General features: G+C 43.9%; 1 non-coding gene across 1 annotated transcript; it reads right to left on the bottom strand.

The window, feature by feature from the left end:
* Window positions 1-1,652: 1,652 nt before the first annotated feature.
* On the bottom strand, window positions 1,653-1,725 carry TRNAG-CCC. Its single transcript has one exon. It is a non-coding gene; the product is annotated as a tRNA-Gly (tRNA).
* Window positions 1,726-6,092: the final 4,367 nt, after the last annotated feature.

Here is a 6,092-nt window from a genome sequence, read left to right as displayed (position 1 = left end):
TGTCACTTGAAACCAAGCAAATATTGGGTTGACCAAAAGGTTCCTTCGGTTTTTAAAGTAAAAATGAAAGACGCATTTTTCATTTCCACCAAGAAGTTTATTGAACAACGTATTCACCCTTTTCTTCCACTACCTTCTGCCATTTTTCAGACAGCTTCATAATTCCATCTTCCCCAAACTTTTTATCTTTTTGAGCAAAGAACTGTTCCAGGTGCCTTTGCAGTCTTCCAGGGAATTGAAATTTTTTCCATTAAGAGAATTTTGTAAAGACCGAAATAAATAGAAATCCAAAGGTGCAATGTCTGGTGAATACGGCAGATGAATCAGAACTTCTCAGCCAAGCTGTAACAGTTTTTGCCTGGTCATCAAAGAAACATGCAGTCTTGCATTATCCTGATGGAAGATTCTGCATTTTCTGTTGACTAATTCCGGATGCTTTTCGTCGAGTGCTGCTTTCAAGTTGGACTAATTGGGAGCAGTACTTGTTGGAATGAATCGTTTGGTTTTCCAGAAGGAGCTCATGATAGAGGACTCCCTTCCAATCCCACCATATACACAACATCGCCTTCTTTGGATGAAGACAGGCCTTTGGTGTGGTTGGTGGTGGTTCATTTCACTTGCCCCACGATCTCTTCTGTTCCACATTGTGGTACAGTATCCACTTTTCATCGCCCATCACAATTTGTTTTAAAAACGGAATGTTTTCATTACATTTAAGTAGAGAATTGCATGTGGAAATATGGTCAAGAAGGTTTTTTTCACTTAACTTATGTGGAACCCAAACACCAAAGTGATGAACATAACCAAGCTGGTGCAAATGATTTTCAAAGCTTGATTTGGATATTTTCAGTATGTCAGCTATCTCCCGCGTGGTATAACGTTGATTGTTCTCAATTAACATCTTGATTTTATCGCTATCAACTTCAACTGGTCTACCCGACCGTGGGGCAACGTCCAGTGAGAAATCTCCAGCACGGAACTTCACAAACCACTTTTGACATGTTCACTCAGTCACAGCACCTTCTCCATACATTGCACAAATCTTTTTTTGCGTTTCAGTTGCGTTTTTACCTTTCTTGAAATAATAAAGCATAATATGCCGAAAATGTTGCTTTTTTTCTTCCATCTTCAATATTAAAATGGCTACACAAAAATTCACCAATTTTGATATGTTTTCTTTTTAAATGCACACTGATATGACATCTGACACAAGACAATCTAAGAAAATTGTTTTGAATGAAGTTAAAGACAAGTAAGCGCTATTGGAGCCATCTTACGGAAGAAAAAAACCGAAATTTTTGGCCAACCCAATACAACATCAAGAACAGTTTATGGTCACCACCAGGCAAAGTTCTTTTTCCGGCACTTACTTGAATGATCTGTATCTCTAGACTCTATTTGACTGCTGGAAACAGTGTTATCTCAGTTGATATCTTCAGTAGAAATTGCTGGTGGAGATAAAAGGGGAGAACTAAGCTCTATGAAGACGTGTTTTTTCCTTAAGCCAAGAGATACAAAAAGATGGCATTATGGACACATGATAGAATGGCTTTTAAAACAATATTTATTTGGCTGAACCAGGTCTTAGTTGCGGCACATGGGATCTTCGCTGCGGCATGTGGGCTCTTTTAGTTGCGGCATGAGGAATCTAGTTCCCTGACCAGGGATCGAACCTGGGCCCGCTGCATTGGGAGCACAGAGTCTTAACCACTGGACCACCAGGGAAGTCCCTAGAATGACTTTTTTTTTTTAAAGTATTTGTAAGTACACTTATATGTGTTTAAGCCTTCATTCTTTTTTTTTTTAAATTTATTTATTTTATTTATTTATTTTTGGCTGCGTTGGGTCTTTGTTGCTGTGCGTGGGCTTTCTCTAGTTGCGGCGAGCAGGGGCTACTCTTTGTTGTGGTGCGGGGCTTCTCATTGTGGTGGCTTCTCTTGTTGCGGAGCACAGGCTCTAGGAGCGCAGGCTTCAGTAGTTGTGGCATGTGGGCTCAGCAGTTGTGGCTCACGGGCTCTAGAGCACAGGCTCAGTAGTTGTGGCTCACGGGCCTAGCTGCTCCATGACATGTGGGATCCTCCCAGACCAGGGCTCGAACCTGTGTCCCCTGCATTGGCAGGTGGATTCTTAACCACTGTGCCACCAGGGAAGCCCTAGAATGACTTTTTGAATAACTTTTCTAACAATTGTAATTATCTTTCATGAAATTCAAATAAAAAAAGCATACAAGAACACCTCCTATGTGCTAGGCATTGCACATACAGAGATGAAAGGCCAGTTCCTTCTGTACAAGAAGTTCATGGTCTAGGGAAGTGATGCTCAAAGTGTGGTCTTTGAGCTGGCAGACTCAGCATCACCTGGGAACTTGTTAGAAAGGCAAATGATCAGACTCTGGAGGTGAGCCCAGCAGTCTGTTTTAACAAGCCCTCCCGATGATTCTGATGTAGCTAACGTTTGAGAACAACTGGTCCAAGGATTTGTTTATATATACCTGAGTGTCCCATCTTCCTTCTCACTAAAGGCACCATTTGTGACTCTCCTGAACTATAGTTAATGCAAACCCGTGCCTCACCCCTGATTTAAATGATTGAAAATGGAAATCACTCTGAGCTCTCTGAACAATAAAGCCACTTGTAGAAACCCTGGGAATATCTCTCTTCTTGCCCCAGGGCCAGCAAGAAAGGAAGGTGTGTGCTCTAGGCCTGTCTGAAGTGGCTCCATTCCAACATATGGAAATAAGTGTGAATAGTTGTTTATGCCGTCCTGGACTCCATCTTGACACCACCTCACTAAAACCCAGTCTATGAGCAGGGTCTGTGCCAGAGCCTCTGAGGGGAGGTGTCTGAGAAAAGTCAGTGATATCGGCCCTCAAACCCCATCGCAGGGCTCTTCATCCTCTATTCAAACTTACCACTTGGTTCAAAAAGAAATAGAGGGATAGTTCTATTTTTAGTTTTTTTTTTTTCCCTGGGAAAACCAGAATTCTAAAAGAGTCATGTACCACAATGTTCATTGCAGCTCTGTTTACAATAGCCAGGACGTGGAAGCAACCTAAGTGTCCATTGATAGATGAATGGATAAAGAAGATGTGGCACATATATACAATGGAATATTGCTCAGCCATAAAACGAAACAAAATTGAGTTATTTGTAGTGAGTTGGATGGACCTAGAGTGTGTCATACAGAGTGAAGTAAGTCAGAAAGAGAAAAACAAATATCGTATGCTAACACATTATATATGGACTGTAAAAAAGAAAAAAAAAAGGTTCTGAAGAACTTAGGGGCCAGACAGGAATAAAGATGCAGATGTGGAGAGTGGACCTGAGAACACAGGGAGGGGGAAGGGTAAGCTGGGACGAAGTGAGAGAGTGGCATGGACATATATCCACTACCAAATGTGCAATGGATAGCTAGTGGGAAGCAGCCGCATAGCACAGGGAGATCAGCTCGGTGCTCTGTGACTACCTAGAGGGGTGGGATAGGGAGGATGGAGGGAGACGCAAGAGGGAGGAGATGTGGGGATATATGTATATGTATAGCTGATTCACTTTGTTATACAGCAGAAGCTAACGCACCATTGTAAAGCAATCGTACTCCAATAAAGATGTTGAAAAAAGAAATAGAGGGATAAATTGAGAACCAACTAAAATCAGTGTTTAGAGAATGTAACGATTCTTCCTTCCTGAGAGCTTCTACTTGACTTTGTCTTTCTTAAGACTCTGTCTCCTCCTTGCCTTCTAATTTGTTGTTTTCTATCCTTTTGCTTTCTTGCTTCTTAACTTTTCTATTTCCCATTGCTCAATTCAATCAAATCCTCCGTGAATACCTATCACGTTCCAGGCTCTGAACCAAGCACCATGAGATGAATGAGATTTAGTGCCTGTGAAACCGTGAGTAATCGTTAGTCAAATCCATTTCACCTACCTTCACTAAGCAGGGTCATTTTAATTGCTGCTATAAATGACTTGCATGTCCTCCAAGCAGCATGTAGACTAAACAATAAGTTTGCCCAAGTTGTTTTCCTGGAACTTGGAGTCAGCTGTGTCTAGTTCAAGCTGACCTGGTTAAGACTGGGTAGGACCACTAGCCCTCCAACTAGGCATGTGTGAGTGTCTGCTCAGTGACCTTTTGGTGTCAGAGGGCTGGAAACTCCACCCTCAGGTCTTGCTAAGTGCCTCCATTTTTTCATGGGCAGTAGCTTGTAGCTTAGTTACACCTGCGCAGAAAGACTATTTACTACACTTTCTTCCAATCGCCTTTCCCCACGCTCCCCACACGTCAGACCACCCTGTTTGTTTATTCTTTGTGCCGTAAATACCCCAAGCCCCTTGCCGTCAGGGAGGCAGATCTGAAACTTGTTCTTCCTGCTTCTCACTTGGCTGCCTTGTAACAAAACCGGCTCTTTGCTGCAAACCCCTCCTCTTAGCGTTTTGGCTTGTTGGGCAGCGGGCAAAACGAACCTGTTTCAGTAACACCTGCTCGCAAGAAGCACATATTCAGGAATACTTCACAATCAGTTAGTCGCCACTGATGGCTGAACTACATGGCAGGCATTTGAACTAGGTTCTGGGGGTTCACAAATGAATACAGCATGGCCCCTGCAATGAAGGAGTTTGTCAGTAGGAGGAGATGGGCACACGTGAAACGTGATAAGAACTGCAGTGAAAGTAAGAAGGCTCAAAGAGACAAGAGTGGTGGACTCTATCTGAAGGAGCTGAGGAGGGCTGGAAGGAGAATTTATTCTTGGAACTGGGTTGGGGGGTGAGTGGGGTTGGATAGGGATGGCATGTGACAACATGGTGGGACCAGAGTAAGGGTAGAAGCTCATGGTGCCTAGAGCGCAGGCTTCATGATTGAAGGCTAGGATGGAACAGTAAGTGAGGGCTAAGTTGTGGCATATGCCACATGCCACGAGAAGGAGCTGAGACCTGATTTTGTAAAGATAGGTTCATCAGGGTTTTCTTAAGCAGGGAAGAGATATGTTCAGATACAGGCTTGGAAAGAACCGGGAAGCAGTGTGGAGAAAGGATGTAAGGGGATAAAAGCAAGAAGTGTTTTAATTATCACTATAACAAATGACCCCAAACTTAGTGAATTCGAACAATGATGATCTATTTCTCATAATCTTGTGAGTCACTTGGGTGGCTCTTCTAGCCTCACCTGGGCTCACTCACATGGCAGCATTAGCCGATAGGTCAGCAGAGGGCTGGACAGGCCTCGTTATCCACATGGTCTCAAGGCCTTTCTCTCTCATCCTGAGTGCTTGATCATCATTTAGCGTCTAGGCCATGTTTTCGTACATAGCGGCGAGAGCATTCCAAGAAGGCAGAAGCTGAAGCTTCAGATCTCCTCAAGGCCTACCTCAAAGGTGGCACAATGTCATTTCTACTGCAGTTGACTGGTCAAAGCCATGTGGGAGGAGACAGCACAAAGATGTGACTACAGGGAAGCATGGTTTATTGGGGGCCCCACAACCAGGTTATTTTTAGAGAATAGGGAAGAGACAGTGAGGGGCTGAGGTAAATTAGCCGTTGTGTGAGTGGAGAGGAGCAGATACTTAGAAAACATAAGAATTGGTCGTACCGTGGGACATTGTATTAAAGCTCAGATGAGAGTTACAGGCAACGTGTAGTGAAAAACAGGTCACAGGTGTAGTGGTTGCTGTCGGTACTCCCTCCCCCATCCTATTCATCTGCTAATCTCCCATCCCCTAGCTGCTGTGTTGGCTGATAGCAACTCACAGCTGGCCCTGTCTCTGGAAAGTTGCTCCTGGCTGAACAGGAGCTGTCTTCTACTCCACCCCACGATTGAATGGCACAAGGTGCAAAAGGCCACCCCTTGCCTCTGGGTGTTACAATGGTACAGTTTGTGTACCAGAGCTTTCCTGTGGGATCAGACTCAAGCTCGTCTCAAGTGAGATGGCACCTTTGCTTAGCTGCCCCCCTGCCCTATGTTACTTCCCTCGCTCCCCTTCTCCTGAGAGCATTCCCTGGACCTGCTTTTAGGAAACCCAACGTAAGAAGCAAGGAGAAAATATTCAAGTAGACACTGGAATTTCTGATGGGCTTTGCTCCTCTATGCTTTCTTAGTTA

The sequence above is a fragment of the Monodon monoceros genome, unplaced genomic scaffold (genome assembly GCF_005190385.1).
Source record: "Monodon monoceros isolate NGI ecotype Baffin Bay Population unplaced genomic scaffold, NGI_Narwhal_1 Super_Scaffold_20, whole genome shotgun sequence".
Classification (NCBI taxonomy): domain Eukaryota; kingdom Metazoa; phylum Chordata; class Mammalia; order Artiodactyla; family Monodontidae; genus Monodon; species Monodon monoceros.
This window is presented reverse-complemented; position numbering and strand designations above follow the sequence as displayed.